The sequence below is a fragment of the Dipodomys merriami genome, unplaced genomic scaffold (assembly GCF_024711535.1).
Source record: "Dipodomys merriami isolate MVZ:Mamm:240054 unplaced genomic scaffold, mDipMer1.0.p SCAF_10, whole genome shotgun sequence".
NCBI classification, from domain to species: domain Eukaryota; kingdom Metazoa; phylum Chordata; class Mammalia; order Rodentia; family Heteromyidae; genus Dipodomys; species Dipodomys merriami.
In genome coordinates, this window is record NW_027202271.1 from 2,087,409 (window position 1) to 2,109,974 (window position 22,566).

Sequence of the window (22,566 nt, forward strand, 5' to 3'; positions counted from 1 at the left end):
GCAAGGGTAGGAGCTGTTTAACCCAGTTAAAGGTGAGGGGAATGTTATTCAGTCATGTTGGTAATTTGTGAAAAGTACCTTTTAACACCATGGACAGACAGGGAAACAATTACCCATCAGGTTTGAACTCAGGGCCTTGCTTTCTTGCTTGACATTTTCACTCAAGGCTGTCTCTCTACCATGTGAGTCACAGTGCCACTTCCACTTTTGCTGAGTAGTTTATTGGAGACAAACTACTCCTGGTGGTCCTTTAACCATGATCCTCCAGATCTCCAACCTCTGTTCCTTCAGAATGGCTAGTACTACAGGAATGCACTACAGGGACCAACGCCATGGTAAGGAAAAAATTCAACCCTACACTGCCTTCTTTTTTATAAAACAGAAACACAGTAAAAGTAGGTGAGATCCTACAATTTAGAGGTAGCCAGGGTTACTGCTGATGTCTTCATGAACTCCAGGGCCTCTAACAGAGGGTGCCATTAACTTGCACAAGTGTTCTCCAATCTACAGGGCTGGGACAGGCTATGTGGCATATTATATGTGTTCCTTGTGATGAAGTGTTCTGCTTGAATAGCTTGGTGAATATCTGAGATGGTCAATCTCATCCCAGATACCCTGGCCCTGAAAGAAGACATGGAATGACCACCAACTACATTAGGATAATTGAGAATATCGCTGATTTGAGAAGGACTGAGGAGAGGAGAATGATAACTTCTGACTCAAGAAATCAAGCATTGCAGGTACCATGTCTCACATGTATATCCTAGCTGCTTAAAAGGCCAAGATCTGAGGATCCAGGTTTAAAGCCAGCCAGGGCAGAAAAGTCCTTGAAATTCTTACTGCCAACTAACCAGCCTTAACTGAAAAATCCAAATAAGAGCATGAGGCCCTGTATTCAAGCCCCAGTACTTACACAAAAATAAAATAAAATAAAAATAAAATACTGACAAGGGAGGGAGTAAAAATGCTGGACAAGAAATGTACTCATTGCCTTACTCATGTAACTGTAACCTCTCTGCACAGCATCTTTACAATAAAATTAAATTTAAAAAAATCAACTACTGCAGTGTAATTGACCTTAGAAAGTAAAGAAAATTTACCTTCTGGGGACCACAGAGATGCAATAAATAAGACAAATGGGCAACTCAATAGGACAAATGCCCTCTAAATTCCATATCTTACTACTGCTCTAAGCTTTTCTCTTTACCATTCAATAACTTATATCTATACATTCATGGATGCATGAATCTTCCAAAAATGTAGCATGTGACTGTCACCTGTGTGAGTTGTGTGGTAGGTAGCATTCATTTGAGCAGATGGAGTTGGAAAATTAAACTGTATTGCTCTAAAGGCTATGGACTCATGTATTCACACGGAGAAAGACTGAGGTGAGGGGAGGAGCTTGAGAACTACAACAGGAATCAGTGAATACCAAGGTGGCTTCACGAGACACAGTGTCCCAGGAAGGATCAGTGGTGCCTATGAGAAGTAGCAGAAGTTCAACATGGTACCTGCAACCTGCCGGGAAGCAGAGGGCCAGGCCCAACACACACTCGGCTGACAACATGAAGGTAATGGTCACACAGTACTGTCACTGCAATTAGGAAGTTTTCCATCTCCATAGAAAGATACCTGAGAATTAACTTCTAAGAAGCGAGGATTATCGTGGCTCATGACTTCTGAGGTTTCAACCTAATGATGGCTTGGTCCACAGCATTCAGTGCATTATGATAGGGTGCATATGGTGGTGGAGCAGAGCTGCTCACCTCCTGACTACTAGGAAGTAACAAGGGACAAGAAGGAGCTAGGGCAGCCTTGGACAGTTCCTCCATGTGCATGGCCCCAAGGGACCTCACTTCCTCCCGAGAGGCCCCACCTCCTAAATGCTCCACCACCTCCCCACAGTGCCCAAGGCTAATGACCAAGTGTTCCAACATACCATCTTAGATCCAAAATCCTGGGTCTGACACTAAATTCCTAAAATGACTGTTAGGAGGCAAGAGAAATCAATCATTTGCTAATCATCGTGTGTGTGTGTGTGTGTGTGTGTGTGTGTGTGTGTGTGTGTGTGTGTGTGTGTGTGTGTGTGTGTGTGTGTGTGTGTGTGTGTGTGTGTGTGTGTGTGTGTGTGTGTGCGCGCGCGCATGCTGACACTAGTGCTTTTACTCAGGCCCTCTAGCTCTCATTTGGCTTTTTTCTTTTCTTTTTAAATTTCTTTATTGTTATTATAAAAGTGATGTACAGAGTGGTTACAGTTGCATAAGTCAGGTAACGAGTATTTCTTTTGGGACTTGGCTTTTTTCACTCAAGGCTGCCACTCTACCACTACAGCCCCACCTTACTTCTGGTGTTCTGCTGGTTAATTAAGAGATACATTTCACAGACTTTTCTCCTGGGATGACTTCAAATCATGATCCTCAGATCTCAGCTTCTTCAGTAGTTAAGACTACACAGGTGAGCCACCTGCACTTGGCTCATTTTTATTCCCTCTGTAAGTGACCAAGATGACTTCCATACACGAGCCAAATGAGGGGTGATTTAGCATCGGTGAAGTGATGGAAACAGGCAGAAAAGAATTCAGACGTATTTTCCCAGGCAGCTTGGTTCCTGTGATAACCCACATGCCTGGCAGAAGTGGTTTTCTACCCTTGACTCCAGCTCAAGGCCTGCAGCATCCAAAGTAGGGGCACAGACTCCTCTCCACAAAGTAAGAGACAAGATGATTTATTTCTTTATGCCATGGGAATGGACAATACAGGATGGAGAATAATACATTATTCTCCATCAAGTAGTCTATATATATTCTAAAATTAATGACAAGGAGGAGCCTCAGGAATGTACACCATTTGCTCAGATAGTGAAACTCTCAAAAATTTAGGTAATATTTCCTAAGGACAATTGAGTGGACTTTAAAAAAAATTGCAGAGATATTACTCTGTAAGTGACCAGTTTAGTAATCCTATTTCCTAAAAGCTGAACAAGAAAACAAGAAGTGAGATTTGCTTGAGTAATTCAATTTTTGGAACTACTATCAAGGTAGATTTGGTCCTGTTACTTGTCAGTGTACTCACCCCAAACTCAAATATCCTGTATAATTAAAGTGTGTTGAAATATACTGGAAAAGGCTCATTTTTCTTCTGAAATGTACAATGATAAAAGCCTGATGAATGCAGCTTGCTGGTGGCTCACTGTAATCCTGGCTACTCAAGAGGCTGAGATCTGGGAATCACAATTTGAAGCCAATCTGGGCATGAAAATCTGAGAGTCTTATCTCCAATTAACCAACGAAAAACACTGGAAATGAGCAGGGCACTGGTATCTCACACCTGTAATCCTACTCAGGAGGCTGATATCTGAGGATAATAGTTCAAAGCCAGCCCAGGCAGGAGTAGTTTATCTCTAATAAACTACTCAGCAAAAGTGGAAGTGGCACTGTGACTCACATGGTAGAGAGACAGCCTTGAGTGAAAATGTCAAGCAAGCAAGCAAGGCCCTGAGTTCAAACCTGATGGGTAATTGTTTCCCTGTCTGTCCATGGTGTTAAAAGGTACTTTTCACAAATTACCAACATGACTGAATGACACTCCCCTCACCTTTAACTGGGTTAAACAGCTCCTACCCTTGCCAGAGCTTAAAAGGGCTAATTTCCTTGACTAATGGATGTAAATGAAGGTCTTGCCAAAAAATGGCATCAAACACTTGTAATTTTCCAAGTGCAGACACCTATTTTCATTGTTAAAAAGCAAGAGAGACTTACATACCACAGGGTCAATTTCCACCAGATGGCAACAGCTGAAATCTTCAAAATGTCTAGGAGAAAGAAAGATTTATACACTATGACATCTGACATAAGATGAAAGAACTTTTCATCCAATGATTATTGGGTAGAATTTATATTTTTCTTGGGAAATGCTTACCAGTTCGTGGGATAATATGTGGGTTTAGAGTTTTTGTTTGGTTTTGTGCTGGTACAGGGCGTTGAACTCCGTCAGGCCTTGTCATCTTGCTTGTTTGTCTGACAAGGCTGGTGCTCTAACACTTGAGCCTCTCTTCTACTTCTGTTTTTTGCCCCCCCACACCACCCCCCTACTGGTTAGCTGGAGATAAGATTCTCACAGACTTTTCTGCTCCAGGTGACTTTGAACCTGGATCCTCAGATCTAAGCCTTCTGAATAAATAGGATTACATGCATGAGCCACTAGTACCTGGTGAAAAAAATGTGTGTGTGTGTTTTACAGGGCAAAAACATGCCTCTCCAATGCTGATGTGTTAGATTTGTCTCATGTGAAGACATGTGCAGAAGGAGCCCTAATTCTGCCACAGGTAGAAAACAAGTTTACTGACCAAGCCCACTCAAATCCAAAGGAACTGGGGTGCACTACATTGAGAATTTTCAAAGCAATGCCAGGAGGCTGGCATTGATAATCATTCCTCCCAAAGAATCACAACTGAATAGCAAATGCCTATCTGCCTTACAAGCAGATAGGGCCAATTTGGCCATTTAAAGTTGCCCGATTGGTTCTTTCCTTTTAAAAATACTGGTGGCCGGAGAGGGGGGACCAAGATGGCGACGGGGCAGTAGGGAAACGCCACAGCTCTCTCCAACCAAAAAGAGAGTTCGAGTTCCAACGCTTAATCTCCCCAAGAGACCGACAACAACAAAAAGACGAACACTCAGAGAAAAACCAGAGGCGGAGAATAACAAAAAAAGAAAGAGGAAAAGAAGAATTTCAGAACAGAGAAAAGCGAAGACCCCTCCCCCAACCTTTACTGGCCGCGCTGCAGTGCGCCAAGCCACCGGCCAGCCGGCCCGGCGGGGGCTGCGGGAGCCCCAGAGACACAGCAGAGACACAGGGGGCCGCTTTCAGATCAACAGGTACTGGTTTGCAGAACAGCAGATCGCTAGGAACAGAGAAACCTACCAGCCGGGAGTCTCCACGAGGATCCCACCCCCAGCCCTCACTCTCCACCCCAGCAGAGAGGCTCCATCCCGCCAAAGCCACTCGGCATCAGCAGAGTGACAAAAGGACCTGTCGGCAGACCACCCGGGCCCGCCTGATCGCGATCGCAACGATCCGGCACTTTCCACCTGAGCAGAGAGGTTCCATACGGCCAAAGCCGCTCGGCGCCAGCGCCAGCAGCGCGACAAAGGGACCTGTCTGCAGACCACCCGCCCGCCCGATCACGATCGCAACGACCCAGCGGGGCCACTCGGGACCCAGAGGTACCAAGAAGAAGCTGCCTGAGCGTGGACACTCCTGACCCGACAGCTTCGACAGAGGCAGAGACAGAAAAGAATCACACAGAGCCACCACCGCCCAACCCAGCCCAGATTGCAACAACAACTGACGACCTACACCACACAGAAACAACCAGCTCCAGGGTGAGTACCCCACAGGGGAAGTGTATCCCTCAAGGGAGACCAGAGCTGGAGGGAATCCCCAGACCCTGACCTAGACTCCCTACCCCAACACCCGGACCACAGGACCCACTAAAACTGGGAACTGTTTGAGAGCTCCACCAGCCCGTGGAGCACACTCAGCTGGCCAGGCTAGAGCAAGAGCACCCCTGGAAGGGAGCTTAAATGCCCAAGCCAGGAACAGCGCCCCTGGGTCAAGACTACCAACAGTAGAAGAAATTTGAACTGTGTCCCCCAGGCTGTATAACCTAGGTGGTATACACATCAGCACAGGCCTAACGAGTGCGCTCCAGGCTGCATAACCTAGGTGGTATACACATCAGCACAGGCCTAACAAGCGCGCTCCAGGCTGGGGCCGGAACCAGGCCCGGGGATCTGGCGCCTGAACAACACAACCAACTCCTCCCAATTGAAGTAAAAAGCTGAGCATACGCCTCAACAGAGGGGAGAAAACCAGGAAACAACACTCCCCCGGGAAGCACGCCTGTGACAACAAAAGACCTGGAGGCCCAGGACAAGAGAAGCCCAAACCCCACCAAAACTCCACCCATATACCCTAGACTGGGAATTGGGCAACACAGGCTGCCAGCACCTGATAGTAAGCAGGAGCTCAGACTGTTAAGGCGGCTCAGCAATAGAGTGATAGTCTTGGATGTATGAGGCCCTGGATCTGATTCCTCAGCATCACAAAAGCAAAAAGCGTCAGAAGTGGTGCTGTGGCTCAAATGGTAGGGTGCCAGCCTTGAGCTGAAAAGCTGAGGGACAGCACCCAAACCTAGAGTTCAAGCCCACAACCAGCCCAAAACAAATAAACAAAAACACATCAGGAGCCCATAGCAGACTCCAGCATTTGGGAGAGTGCATCCAGAGCATCTGTTCTTCACAAGAGCACCCGTAGGAGCAAACACAAGCAGTCTAGGCTGCTCAACCCTTCCAAAGGCGGGAACTGCCAGCAATCTACAGCAGAGAGCTGAGAATCCTAAGTAAGTCAGAATAGCAGCTGGAAATAGGCTCCCAACAGAACCCAGATCAGGCACAGACTCTCTCTACCAATACAGAATCAGCAACCAAGCAAAGACAGACACACCAAAACAAAATTGAAGAGCAGTCTCCTGAACCTCCATGCGAAAATCACAGAGAAAAATCACAAGGTTTACTACCACCCAGGACAGCAAGCTCACCTCAAAAGCCAGCAGCCACACAGGGGAGAGCCCCAGTGGGAGCAAAGCAGGAATGGAAGACAAAGGCTACTTCCAAGGGTTGCTGGAGGCAATGACTCAAGAAATAAAGCGAGAAATTGATCAGAAATTGAAAGAGCACAAGGATGAACTATCCAAAGAGATACAGGGTATCAAACAAGAGATGCATGCAAAAATAGAAGCTGCACAAACCTCAGTAAGAAGTGAGATAAACGCCAAATTAGAGGTAATGCATACCTCATTGAGAGGTGAGATCAGTACTCTGAGAACCAACATTGAATCCATAAAGGGATCCATTTCCTCCATGCAAACCACAATAGAAGCCACTGTCAACAGAGTGAATGAAATGGAAGGTAGAGTGTCAGATACAGAAGACAGAATACACCAACTGGACCAAAAAGTGACAGATATGGAAAAATCACTCAAATTAAACCAAAGGGATATTCAAGAGCAAGCAGATAATGCTAAAAAATTTAACCTTCGCATAATTGGAGTGGACGAAGGTGAGGAATTCCAGAGCAAGGGAATGCAACACCTATTTAACAAGATAATCAATGAAAATTTTCCCCACCTCAAAAACGACCATCTTAACTACATCACAAAAGCTTATCGAACACCCAACAAGCAACACCCCAGGAGAAACACTTCTAGACACATTATAGTAAAAATGATAGATCTGAATAATAAGGAAACAATCCTGCATGCAGCAAAAATGAAGAAGGAGCTATACTACAATGGGAAAAAATAAGAATTACTGCAGATCTCTCCACACAAACAATGAATGCAAGAAAAGCCTGGGAAAGCACCATACGAGCCCTGAGAGCCAATAACTGCCAACCCAGACTGATCTACCCGGCAAAGCTAGCATTCACATTTGATGGAGAACTGAAAACTTTTAATAGCAAAGAAAAACTAAATGAATACATAAACATTAAGCCAGCATTACAAAGAATTCTAAGAGGGGGGACACAACCTGAAGAAAGCAGCCAGGAACTGGGGCCTGCCCCAAACAGGCGTTACTCAAAGTCTAACTGAGCAAGCACAGGAGGAAAGGAAAAAAGAAAAACTTAGGAAAACGGAATGGCAGGGACAACAATGCATCTCTCTATACTTTCTCTTAATATAAATGGGCTGAATTCGCCAATTAAAAGAAAACGAACTGAGGACTGGATCAGAAAACAAGACCCATCCATCTGTTGCCTTCAGGAGACCCACCTCTCAGCCAAACATACAAACAAACTCAGAGTGAAGGGGTGGAAAAGGATCTACCAATCAAATGCCCCCAGTAAGAAAGCAGGTGTAGCTATCCTGATATCTGACAAATTAAACTTTTCATTAAAATCAGTACAGAAAGACAAGGACGGACACTACATATTAATAAAGGGAACAATCCAAGAGGAGGATATAACCATCATCAACTTATATGCCCCAAATATTGGTGCACCCAGATATGTCAAACAAATGCTCTCAAACTTACAGAATAGATCCCAATACGATAATACTAGGAGACTTTAACACACCACTCTCACCAAAGCACAGGTCTACCAACCAGAGGATTGGCAAAGAAGCTACCGAATTAAGAGAGGCCATACTGCAAGCGGAATTAACTGACATCTACCGAGTATTTCACCCCAAAACAACACAGTACACATTCTTCTCAGCAGCTCACGGAACTTTCTCCAAAATAGACCATATCATAGTTCATGCAAGGAACTTAAGCAAATACAAAGGGATCGACATAATCCCCTGTATCCTATCTGACCACAGTGGAATCAAGCTAGCTCTCAATAACAAAGCATACCGCAGAAATTTCTCTAATACATGGAAATTGAACAGCACACTCCTTAACAATGCCTGGATAACAGAAGAGATCAGAGAAGAAATAAAGCATTTCCTACAACTCAATGAAAATGAAAACACCTCACAAAGAAACTTGTGGGACACAGCAAAAGCAGTCCTGAGGGGCAAATTTATTGCCCTCAGTGCCCACATCAAGAGAATGGAGACAGACCAAGTAAATAATCTCATGTTGCAATTAAAACAGCTAGAAAAACAAGAAAAAAATGGGACCTAAAGCTACTAGACGAAGCCAGATAACCAAATTAAAAGCAGAGATTAACCAATTAGAAAATCAGAAAACCATAACCAAAATAAACCAAACAAAAAGCTGGTTCTTTGAAAAAATAAACAAAATTGATGGCCCATTGGCTAGATTAATTAAAAAAAGAAGAGAGGAAACCCATATTAATAGGATTAGGGATGCCACGGGAAACATCACCACACGTACCCAAGATATCCAAACAATTCTAACAGACTACTTTCAAAAGCTATACTCTCTAAAGGAAGAAAATCGGGCAGAAATGGATGCATTTTTAGAGAAATACAAGTTGCCCAAACTGAGCAAAGAAGTTAACCAATTAAATAAGCCAATATCCTATAATGAGATACAGGAAGCTATCAAAAGTCTTCCAACAAAAAAAAGCCCAGGACCAGATGGATTCACAGCAGAATTCTATAAGACCTTTAAACAAGAACTAATACCCATACTCCTCAAGCTCTTCAGAGAAACAGAGAAGGAAGGAGCTATCCCAAACTCATTCTACGAAGCCAATATCACACTCATCCCCAAACCAGGCAAAGACCCAACCAAAAAGGAGAATTACAGGCCAATCTCCTTGATGAACACAGATGCAAAGATCCTTAACAAGATTCTAGCTAACAGAATCCAGAAACACATAAAAAAAATAATTCACTATGACCAGGTAGGCTTCATCCCAGAGACACAGGGATGGTTTAACATACGTAAGTCAATAAATGTAATCCAACATATCAACAGAGCCAAGGTCAAGAATCACATGATTATCGCTACAGATGCAGAAAAAGCCTTTGACAGAATTCAACATTCATTCATGCTAAAAGCTCTGGAGAAAATAGGAATAGAAGGAACATTTCTAAAAACAATAAAAGCCATTTATGACAGACCAATAGCCAATATTATACTTAATGGGGAAAAGCTACAACCAATTCTCCTAAAATCAGGAACAAGGCAAGGATGCCCACTGTCTCCACTCCTCTTCAATATAGTCCTAGAACCCTTAGCCAGGGCAATAAGGCAAGAAAAAGACATTAAAGGGATCCGCATAGGGAAAGAAGAAGTTAAACTATCCCTTTTTGCAGACGACATGATACTATACCTCCACGATCCCAAAAACTCCATCCCCAAACTCTTAGAAATCATAAATCACTTCGGCAAAATAGCAGGATACAAAATAAACCCACAAAAATCAGTTGCCTTCCTATACACTGATAATGTACAGGAAGAGAGGGAAATAAAGGGAGCAACCCCATTCACAATAACCTCCCGAAAAATAAAATATTTAGGAATTAACCTAACCAAAGATGTAAAAGAACTATTTAATGAGAACTATAAAAAGTTAAAGAAAGAAATTGCAGAAGACACTAGGAAATGGAAAGACCTCCCATGCTCCTGGATAGGCCGACTTAATATAGTAAAGATGGTAATACTTCCAAAACTAATATACAAATTCAACGCAATTCCTATTAAAATCCCAATGACGTACATCACTGAAATACAGAAAACAGTCCAAAAATTCATATGGAACAACAAAAGACCTAGAATAGCCAAAACAATTCTAGGGGATAAAGACAATATGGGAGGGCTATCCATGCCGAACTTCAAACTCTACTACAGAGCTATAATAACAAAGACAGCATGGTACTGGCACAAAAACAGACCCAAAGACCAATGGAACAGAATAGAAGATCCAGAAATAAATCCACAGGCCTACAGCCAGCTGATATTCGACAAAGGAGCCAAAGACATACAATGGAAGAAACACAGCCTCTTCAACCGCTGGTGCTGGGAAAACTGGGCAGCCACATGCAGAAAACTAAAAGTGGACCCCAGCCTATCACCATGCCCCAACATCAACTCAAAATGGATTAAAGACCTTAACATTAAACCTGAATCTCTGAAACTACTGCAGGACAGAGTAGGAGAGACACTTGAACTAATAGGCACAGGAAGGAACTTCCTGAACAGAGTCCCAGGGTCACAACAAATTGGAGAGAGACTCGACAAATGGGACTACCTTAAAATAAAAAGCTTCTGCACAGATAAAGCTATCGCAACCAAGCTAGAAAGACAACCAACTAATTGGGAAAAAATATTTACCAGCAATATATCAGACAAGGGGTTAACATCCTGTATATACAGGGAACTCAAGAAACTAATCCCTCCCAAACCTAACAAACCAATTACTAAATGGGCAAGGGAACTAAAGAGGGACTTCTCAAATGAAGAAATAAAAATGGCAAAGAAACACATGAGGAAATGTTCATCATCCCTGGTGGTGAAGGAAATGCAAATAAAGACAACCCTGAGATACCACCTTACCCCAGTCAGAATGTCCCACATCCACAAATCAGCCAATGACAAATGCTGGAGGGGATGTGGAGAACGAGGAACCCTATTACACTGCTGGTGGGAATGTACACTCATACAACCACTTTGGAAAGCAGTCTGGAGGGTCCTTAGAAAGCTAAAGATTGACCTCCCTTACGACCCAGTCATACCACTTCTAGGCATCTACCCTGAACAACAGGAACCAATATACAAGGACACGTGCACCTCCATGTTTATTGCAGCACTGTTCGCAATAGCTAGGATATGGAAACAACCTAGATGCCCCACCACAGATGAATGGATCCAAAAATTGTGGTATCTATACACAATGGAATATTATGCAGCCATTAGAAATGACAAAATAATGGCATTTGCAGGGAAATGGATGGAGCTAGAAGGAATCATGTTGAGCGAGGTAAGCCAAGAACGAAGAAACAAACAGTACATGGTCTCCCTGATAAGTGGATGATAAACCCAAAATGTTAGGTGATATGACAAAACTAACAGGACTTAAGAAACAAAGAACTCCCACTCATCTGGTTGAACCACTACTAAATATCCCCATGCTGCTGATCACATATATGGTATATAACATATGAGCACCGTTATATATTACAGACTGTGATAGACAATTTGCTCCAGGAAAGTTAGAATGAACTTGTGACTTTAAATGAGCATCATTATTCCACAATACTGTGAATTTCCGGAAATTAAGTAATCACTTAATCACAATCAAAAAAAAAAAAAAAAAAAAGAACCTTGGGGAAGGGAGGGAGGGAGGGGATGGTAGGGGGAAAACAATGGAGGGGGTAACAATGTTCAAGAGGAAGTGTACTCATTACCTCACTCATGTAACTGTAACCCTCTGTATAGTATCTTTACAATAAAAAAATTAAAAAAAAACACAATTGTGAATGGTATAAAGATGTAAGAATCATATTATGGTAGAAACTGTGAAAAACAGAGAAACCAGACCCTTCCCAAGCAATTTAAAACTCCAGTTTCCTTCACTTAAACATGGTTTCCCAGACAATAAAGATGACTTTCAATGTAAAAAAAAAAAAAAAAATACTGGTGGCCTCTAGCAATTGGAGCCAGATGGGACACAAAATGAGAGCAAGCCTCAGACAAAACTCTACCAGAAGGGGCTGGGAAAGTGGCTCAGTGGTAGAGCGCTTGCCTTGAGGCCCTGGGTTCGATTCCTCAGCACCACATAAGCAAAAAGAAAAAAGCTGGAAGTGGCACTGTGGCTCAAGTGGTAGAGCGCTAGCCTTGAGCTAAAGAGCTGAGGGACAGCGCCCAGGCCCAGAGTTCAGGCCCCACAACCGGAAACCCCCCCCACAAAAAAAAAACAAGACAAAATCTACCAGAAATGACATACACACTGCCATTTATGACAGACACACACCAGTCTATCATGAAGTTCAAGCCTCTGTTCTATTCCCCAGCAATTTGTCATGAATTTTCCAGGAAACACCTCCTATGTAAAGCAGAACCACTCCATTTCCACCCAACAAAATCACCAGTGAGGTAGGTAAAGATACAATTTTGTAGCTGGATGCTGATGGCACATGCTGATAATTATTGCTGATGGCAGATACTGGTAATCCTTGCTACTCAGAAGGGTGGGATCTGAGGATTGCAGTTTTAAGCCACCAGAGTTGAAAAATCTTAACCACCAAAAAAGCTGGAAATGGAGGTGTGGCTCAGATGGTAGAGCCCCAGCCTTGAGCAGAGAAGGCCAAGTAAAATCTAGAGTCTCTCAGTTCAAGCCCCGAGATTAGCTGGTGCACAAGCACACAACCACACCCACACCCATAAGGAAGAGAAGGAAATGAGTTCAGGAAGAAACAAGAGACAATAAGCTGGGTGCTCAATGGACCAAAGCATGGAGAACCTTCTAGGCATTATCAAGATTGTGACTTCCTTTCAGATAAACAAGAAGTGCCTAGAACACATTATGTCCAAGAGGGGCATTCGCTGATATTTTGAGATAAGCAGTCTAGCCAATAGGTTGAAAACAGATAGGACGAACCACACATGGCAGAGGCAGAGTGACCAGTCACAGTAATTAATAATGTGAAAATAATTCAGGTGGAAGGGGATGTAAGCTTGTATGGAGTAGTCCCAGGGAAGGTGATAGGAAGTTAAGTGTTCAGTGTCAAGATACACTCTGATAGTAAGTTAGACAAGAGATTCTGTCAAGCTAGATGTAAGGTTTGAAAAAGAACATGTGCACAAAAGGAAAGAACCTGAAGTTTGACTTAGGTAAACAGTAGAAATCTGAAAATGGAAAACACTGCTGAGGAAATAAGACTCACTAGGGAAGTTGAGAGTTAAATTTCAGAATGCTAATTTGAGAGCTCCAGGTGGAGACACTGAGTATGGATGGTGCCTTGCAGAGGGGAGGTAAGGAATATGCTACTTCCTTTCTTCTTCAGTATCGGTGAGAAAGATTCTCTGAAGAACTTACTGTCAAGACTTTGCTGAGCAATACCATGAAGGCTCATCTTACAAACCTGCTTTCTTTCTAACACTCTGGACCACCTCTTTAGCAAGCCCAAAAGTGAAGAGTTTTTCCTTCAATGTGCAACCTAGTAAGCTTTCTACCTATTTCTATGTGGCTTGTTTCCACTATTTTCATCTCAGAGGGTGCTAATTACATATTCCATAGTTTTCTTAGCACAAAATAGAAACAAAATGTGGCTCTTTAAATAAAACTTAACATTCTGACGGAAATACAAATGATAGAATGGCTTGGGAAATTAGGAAAAAATGTTTTTTGACCTTTTTAATGACAAAAACCATCAGAAGCAATGGCAAGCTATGTGGTCAGGGGTTGTTCTTCTAGGAAAATGAATCATGAAAGTAAAAGAAATAATTACCAACTAAAATGTAGCACTTTCTGAGATTTTAACTATATACTGCAGACTGTACTCTTGCCGAGACTCACAAAGCATACACATCCAGAAAAAGAAAGCCAGCTGTTAGTGATGTCTGAAAACTCCTTTTAAGATGACACAACTATCTCATTCTTCCATTAATAAACTCAGAGCACCTTCCAACACAGCCATAAACATCAGAGGAGTAGGTAAGTCTTATTAAACAGTGTGACTTGTGAAAATGTAATTGCTCTGTGAAAGCAAAGAATAAAGGATCTTATTTAATGATGCTAGGAAACTCCTGCAGGGCCCAATCAAAAACCACACAGAATGTTCCAGTTACAAGTCAACATGCATACACAGAACACCAGGGGAAAGGACTTGTACAACTCTCAGCTATGAGGCAAGAATAACTTCACAGCTGGCACGCTAATCACCAACAGAGAAGGAAAGCTTTGGGAAGCCTTGGATCAAGGACCCGTGGTTTTACAAAGCACTGAGGAAAGGGCTGCCTTTTTAATGTCTGTCCTTTGCTCGTCTCTCCACTGAGGGGAAGAGAGAAGAGGCACCAGAGCAAAGGGTCTTAAGGACAATGAGGTTTTGAGTGAAAAGGAGGGCTGAGGGGAAGCTCCACGGCGGGATGCAGTCTGATCTCTAAGCATGAAGTCCTGGGTTCATTTCCCACCCTCTCCTTGGGTTAGTTCCTCTTTTGAATCTACTTTTATGTTTCCAAGTATGTTTAAAAAGCTATCCATAATGAACCGATAGTTAGGGACAGAAGACAGAGGCCAGTCCCCGCTACAGCATGGGGGCGGAGATGCAGAGATGCATGCTCCCTCCCTTTGCAGCCACGGCCAAGAGCATGTTCCTCCTCCAATCAGGAGCCCCTTTCATACATGTGAGCAGAGATGGGAATCCAATCATAGGGGAACTCCCAGGCTTATGTTTCCAGGTTTCGGAACCAATCATTAGACTCCTGGCTGCCCATGTCCATTCCTCGACCAATCAGACCAGAAGCACATCCTTAGGGGAGGAGGCAAGGACCCTATATCTAGCGGGCGCTGAAAGACTGTGCATATGGTTCTGGAAGCCCTCTTCACCCAATGAGTCTGTTTCACTTTTGCTCTCAAATAAACCTGCTCTGTCTGCTTTAAACACTCCTGCCTTTTAATTCTTGAATCAGCGGATAAACAACCCCAAACCCTAGACAGTATCAGCACTTCTCATTTTTGCAGGCTGGTTCATTTATACATCCGTCACTGATGTTTGCCACTGCTGGTTCTCTCTTGAGGAACTAGCAATCGTGTTATGTTATATTTGTCCCTCTAGTATATCTGAACATCGTAGCTTTCTACACTTAGGCTTTGGCAATAAACAGGTGGAAGACTGTTACTAGAAAGCTTCCTGTCTCCTGGCATGGAGGAGGATGGGAGATGGAATGGTGATGGTGGTGGTGAGTTTTCATAAGCAACAGCAATGTCACACAGTTTCTGATTACATAAGTCTGGGCCTTGTAAAATATAGGCTCTATAAAGGTAATAACTAGGTTTCTTCTTTCTTGCTTGATTTTTTTTTCTTTTCTTTCTGTGCCAATACTGGGGCTTGAGCTCATACTCTTGATTAGTGTTTTTGCTCAAGTCTGCTATTCCACTACTTGGGCTACAGCTCTACCTCCAGCTTTTTGCTGGAACTGGAGATAAGAATCCCACAGAATTGCCTGATTGGGCTGGTTTTGAGCCATGATCTTCAGATCTCAGCATCATGAGTAGCTGGTATTTCAGGCGTGAGCTACCAGGGCCCAGCTCATTTTTTCTATGTCTCCCACTTCTACAATACAGAGGCAGGAGACGTATAGTACTCCTGCAGTTACGCTGTGACACTCTCATGATGACAGTGAAGACGATGACAGTGACTATGAAGACAGCTGTCAGGAACTCAGAGCTCCCTAGGTACTGAGTGTGTCTTGTGGCTTGCCCTGGTTTGACCTCGCACATGTTGCAGGAAGGGCAGGTGAGGCCAGTTCCCACAGCCTGACAGCAGCAGAGCTCAGCCCCAGCTCTGGCCATGGCCAGTCACTCCACTCCTCCCAGCCCCTCCTCCCAGTCCCTCAACTACTGACCTGGAACCTAGGACAGCTCTACACAGACACAGACACACAGACATACACAGACACAGACACACAGACATACACAGACACAGACACACAGACACACAAAGACACACACACACACACACACACACACACACACACACACACACACACACACACACACACACACACACACACACACACACACACACACACACACACACACACACACACACACACACACACACACACACACACCACAGTTGCTTCCATATGAAGGAATCTGGCTCTCCCTTAATGTGAGTAAACATGAATTTAAAGCATGAATCACAAAATACAGGACCAATGTAAGTTATATCACACAGGGCCAAGCAATGACATAAAAAAGTATGAGGCCAGGCACCAGTGGCTCATGCCTATAATCCCAGCTACTCAGAAGGCTGCGATTTGAGAATCACAGTGCAAAGCCAGCCCAGGGAAGGTAAGTATGTAAGACTCTTATTTCCAATTAATCACCAGAAAACCGGAAGTGGCACTATGGCTCAACATGGTAGAGTGCTAGCCTTGAGCACAAAAGTTTATGAGCAGTGCCCAGGCCCTGAGTTCAAGACCCATCACTGACAAAAAAAAAAAAAAAAAAGTATGGAAAGAGCTGGGTGCTCATGGCTCACACTTGTAATCCTAGCTACTCAACATGCTAAGATGGAAGCATCCCCATTTGAAGCCAGCCTGAGAATGAAAGACTGTGAGACTCTTCTCCAATTAACCACCAAAAAGTCAGAAATGTGGTTCAAGTGTTGCTTTGAGGGGGGGGAAAAAAACAACTCAGGATAATGCTCAGTCTCTAAGTTCAAGCCTCAGGACTGGCACACCATATACACATACCAAAAAAAAAAAAAAAGTGTGAAGATCCAGTGCAATGGCTCAAATCCAGCTTCTCTAATTCCCATTGCTGTCCTTTCACAGTCATCAGAAAAATGACAAAGACAAAAATTCCAGGTTTAGCAGTATAGCCTAAAGGCCAATACTGACTACAGCTACTGAGACAGAGAACTGGGACTCAAGTAGACAATGAAGTCCACACAGGACAAAAGATGCCAGCGAAGGGCACTGACAAGAGGCTGTTTCAACTGGGCTGGCCAAGGCTGAGAGGATGAGAGGAGCTCATCTCTTGCAATGGCTTACTTGTACGCAGTGCTGATTGTCACCGATACAGGAGCCATGGCAAGATATCACCAGGGCCTCTGTGTGTGTGTGGCCGGGGGGGGGGGGGGGAGGGGGGGAAGGATGGACAGTATATGGGCTAGGGAAGGTGAATGCACTCCATGAGTGTAAGAAGGAATTCCATGAACTGAGTTTAGAATATTGCTTTCAGAGAGTGGGAACTAAAAAGAGAAATACCATCCAAAAGAAACAGAATCAGTGCTGGACTAGAGCCATCCACTATTAAATGTAATCTTCATCCCCATGTTTGATTTTGTTTTTCCACTTGGTATAAAAACATGATGCTTGTTTTAACAGGTTTCATAATGGCTATTCTGGAATTTCAGGGACTGATGGGCTACAATAATACTGTAACCTGAGCTAAATACAAAATCATTTCCAGAGACCTGAAATTATGCTTAGTTCAACATTCAGGTTACGTTTCTGCAATGTGAGGATGCTCTTGGGAACACAAAGGTGCAATGTCTCTGTGCATCTGATCATATAAAATAGTACTTATCAAAACGGACTCCAGGGCTGGGAAGGTGGCTCAGTGGTAGAGTGCTTGCCTCGCAAGCATTAGTCCCTGGGTTCGATTCCTCAGCACTACATAAGCAGAAAAAGCTGGAAGTGGTGCTATGGCTCATGTGGTAGAGCACTAGTCTGGAGCTGAAGAGCTGAGGGACAGCGCCCAGGCCCAGAGTTCAGGCCCCACGACCAACCAAAAAAAAAAAAAAAAAGGACTCCAGAAACAAGAGGTTTTTTTCTTTGTTGTTTTTTAAGTTTTCTTTTTGTCTTGTTTATCTGTCTTTGGAAGGGTAAGGGTGGGGCAAAGAAGTAGAGGGACAAAGGGTGAACAAATGCAACAGTGGTACTTACTAGACACTATGTTGAAAATGAGTTATACAACTTCTGGGTGGGGATAGGAGGGAAAAACTGGGAGAGAGGAAGGGAAGGGGTGACATTGTCCAAAAAGATATGTACTCTTTACCTGACTCATATAGCTCATATAACTATAACCCCTCTGTACGACCCAAGCCTATTCAGGCTTTTTCTCTTTTATTATTCATTTTTCTTTTTCTCTCTTTTTTTCTGCACTAGGGTTTGAACTCAGGGCATTGCTAGGCTTGATTGTTTGGCTGGCACTCTGCCACTTGGTCCACACTTCCAGCCCAGCTTTTTGCTCATTATTCTATCTATCTATCTATCTATCTATCTATCTATCTATCTATCTATCTATCTATCTATCTATTTTTGCCAATCTTGGGGCTTGAACTTGGGGCCTTGGCACTGTCCTGAGCCTCTTTGTGTTCAAAGCTAGCACTCTAACACTTGAGCCACAACACCACTTCTGGCTTTTCCTGCCTAGGTTGGCTCTGAACCACGATCCTCAAATTTCAGCCTCTTGAGTAGCTGGGATTATAGGCATGAGCCATGAGCACCCAGCTAATGAATTTTAAAGTGAATAAATTTGTTATCATCTTTTGTTATGAGGGTATTTTATGGGAACCTGTATATGGTAGAGATGAAAGGATATTTAAGTTCGGAAAGCTGTTTGTCTTGTCAATGAAAAGTGAGCATCTATACCCCAGGAGAACCATAGGCTAAACATGTACATGAGTTTTCTTTGTGAATCTTCCAGATTTGATGTCAGTCAGACTAGACTTTTAATGAAAAGTGACATATACCAGGAAGATTGACAGTCTGACTTGGTTGTTTTGGGAAGTTAAAACTGCTGGTTTTAGTTGTTATAGTTCCTCACTTCCCATGTCTTCTGATATGGTTTTGCTGCATTACAGAGGAAATGCCACGGAATTATATTTAAGAAGAATTTATTTGGTATTAACTCTTTATTATATTTTTACAGGATGCTGTGGAGCACATGGACAGCAAAGATGGCGCTGAGAGGGGTTTGAGTGGGCAGAGCCTAATTTACTGTAGAGCACATGGGCAGCCAAGATGGCGCTGGGAGAGAGTAGAGTGGGCAGAGCCCAGTTGATCTGCCGATCAGTGCCTAACCAGCCCGTGAAGGCTCAGGTGAATGATAGGGTGTGACCTTGACAGTGATTGGTTCCTCTTCCTCCCTTGCCATGCCACCCACCCTTTTTGTCTTTAAAAGGGGCTGCTCTCTGTTAATAAAGGAGTTTTTCTACCTGTTGGATTTGGCTCCCTGCTGTGTCTGACTGTCTCCTGGGCTGAGGGAGGCTAGGGAATGGGCGAGCACCGCACTTACCTTTCCTCGGACCCCGTCCGTCCGTCTTTTGTGGGACGGACGAAGACCCAACAGGATGCCTTTTGAAGTAGGTGTGTATGTGTGTGTGTGTGTGTGTGTGTATATGTGTGTGTGTGTATGTGTGTGTATTGGTCTTGGTCCTAACTTGGGGCCTGGGCACTGTCCCTGAACTTTTTTGCTAATAGATAGTGCTCTACCACTTGAGTGACAGCTCCACTTCTATCTTTGGAGATAAGAGTCTTAGACACTTTCCTGCATGGGCTGGCTTCAAACTGTGATCCTCTGATCTCAGCTTTCTGAGTAGTTAGGATTACAAAAGTGAGCTACTGGTGCCCAACATTTAAGGCACTTTATACCTATTAAATAATCTTGGGGTGTATCTGTAAAAGGAAAACACAAGATAATGGAGGGGGCTTAGAAATACTTGACTTTACTAACAGTAGTCTAACAATGCTGTAGGTGTCTTTTGAGATTGTATGTTAGGGTCTCAGTTCCACCCCTCTCTCCACTCTTAAGTTTGGGCCTACGGTTCATTTTTAGTAGAGGCTATAGTTTTGTACCAGTCTTAACTTCTCCATCCTTCAGGTCTGGCTTGTTCCCAGTGCTCAGAGCAACATAAATCACAGGCTGTAGCTCTGAACCCTGGAAACATGCCAGTTCTTGTGTCCATGTGGAGATGAAGGTGTGTAGCCCAAACAACTTGATGGAATGGAGGAATGGGGGTGGGGCTAGGGCTAAAACATCCTACTGGGGCCATTGTCTTGCTTTCCACCTCCAATGCCTTACTCCCTCCTCTCTTCCCTCCCCCACCAAAGCTCAGATATCTGATGCCCAGCTCAGTTACAAGCCTAAACTATTTATGTAAACTTTCCCCACATCTCAATGAGAGATGGAATAACTGTCATTCTTAGAGAGTGACTATAATGATTTGTCTGGGTGTTGTAGACTCAAGCCTATAATCCTGACTATTCAGGAGGTTGAGATCTGAGAATTGAAGTTTGAAGCCAGCCCTGGCAGGAAAGTCCATTAGACTCTTACCTCCAGTTAAACACCAAAAAAGCTGAAAAGGGAGCTGTGGCTCAAGTGGTAGAGCTCTAGCTTCAAGCACAAAAGCTTAGGGACATTGCCCAGGCCCTGAGTTCAAACTCCAGGAACAGCTCAAAACAAAACAAAACCAAAAAGAGATTGCTAACCTTGTTCCCAAAAAGATTTGGAGTCATATATGTGGGTTAGAATACTACAATAATACTTGGCAAACTTTATGTTGGGATGTGTGTGTATGTGCATGTGTGTTACTGGGGCTTGAATTCAGGACCTTGAGTTCTTCTTAAAGAATAAAATGGTAGGGCTGGGAAGGTGGCTCAGTGGTAGAGTACTTGCTTTGCATGCTTGAGGCCCTGGGTTCGATTCCTCAGCACCACATAAGCAAAAAAGAAAAAAGCCAGAAGTGGTGCTGTGGCTCAAGTGGTAGAGCACTAGCCTTGAGCTGAAGAGCTGAGGGACAGCGCCCAGGCCCAGAGTTCAGGCCCCACGACCGGACCCCCCCCCCCAAAAAAAAGCCGGAAGTGGTGCTGTGGCTCAAGTGGTAGAGTGCTAGCCTTGAGCTGAAGAGCTGAGGGATAGTGCCCAGGCCCAGAGTTCAGGCCACACGACTGGGCCCCCCCCCAAAAAAAACAAAACAAAACAAAGGAATAAAATGGTAAATATTTGAATCTTTGTAGTAGTGATCATTTGGAATAACTATTCCCCTTTATTTCTGTAATAAATTACCTAGTCTACTCCTAGGTTAGAACGTTGTACTACTTTTCTAAAAATTTTTTATGTGTTATTCTTTTTTCTTTTTCTGCAAAGTGCTCACATTTTGGAGGGCTTCGTTTTGTCTGTGTTTGGTGTGGTCTGGATCTCCGGTGTCCCTCCTGGGCCTTCACAGCTTTGTGATCAGTCAGTGATTTGACAGAGGTCCACACTTAAGTATGAAGCTTCCAAACACTGCTACCCATCTATGCATAGGTCAAAGAGTCCATTAAAAACTACAGCATCTGTCTCATCAGCTTTTATTTCGCTGGGCCTGCAAGGGGTTCCTCATGTATGTGCTGTTCATCCATCAGCCACAGCTGCATGGAGAGGACTTTGCCTTGGCCTGCCACTACACGCTTATCCGCAGGGTCTCCCCATGTAATTATGTTTGCTCTGCATCTCCCCCAAACAAAATCAGGAACTCCACCCAGTAAGTCTGGGAAATTGACCACCAGGTCCAGCCCCTTCAGGCTGAGGCAGGAAGCTGGGGCATACAAGAAGGGTATGAGACGAGTCACCCTTGGAATGCCCAGAACATTCCCCAAACAGCCCCCACTAGTCCTTGTGGTTGTCTGCATCTGGCAGTTAGGGTAAAGGGAGATGTCCATAAGGATTATTTGCATTTTGTGCATCTGATTTTAAAAAAATAAAACACCTGGGAATGAGCATTCGACATGTTTGCAATATGGCTTGAGTTATGAAACCCAGACCTAGCAGTCAAACCCTAATTAGCTTAAACATTCTCAATAGAGGATATCCAAACATTCTTCCTAGAAAATAAAAGACAGACCTAAACCACAAGGCTCTTGGGTTTCTTGACTCAAGTGCTGATGGTGACCTTTCCCTTTTGAGGATCCTCTACTGCTCTGCAACCCAGCCCTTGTCTCAGATCAATTCTTTGATGGAAGCTACAGATGAGAACACAGCCAGACCCAGCCCCCAGCAACAAGCCACAAACTTTTACCTGGTGCAGCAGCTGCGTACATGAGGAAATACTTTCAGTTCTTTGGGTCATTCAGTAATTTGTCCAGTTTGATATTTTGGGGAGAGAGGGCAGGGGAAAGAAATCACCCAATAACCTCAAGCAGTCATAAGTGGAAGTAGAATTATTGACCCCAATTTAAATGCTTATAACTATATTACTTATCAATATGTTATATATATATATATATATATATATATATATATATATATATAACAAATACATTTAAAAAATTAGCCATCTGGGTTTCTGTAGCTCACGCCTGTAATCCTAGTTACTCAGGAAGTTGAGATCTGAGGATCATGATTCAAAACCAGCCTAGGCAGGAAAGTCCAT

General features: G+C 43.6%; 1 protein-coding gene across 3 annotated transcripts in view; it reads right to left on the bottom strand.

Moving 5' to 3' along the window:
• Tmtc1 (transmembrane O-mannosyltransferase targeting cadherins 1) overlaps nt 1-22,566 on the bottom strand; it is a 158,818-nt gene that overhangs the window by 42,666 nt on the left and 93,586 nt on the right. The window lies entirely within an intron of this gene.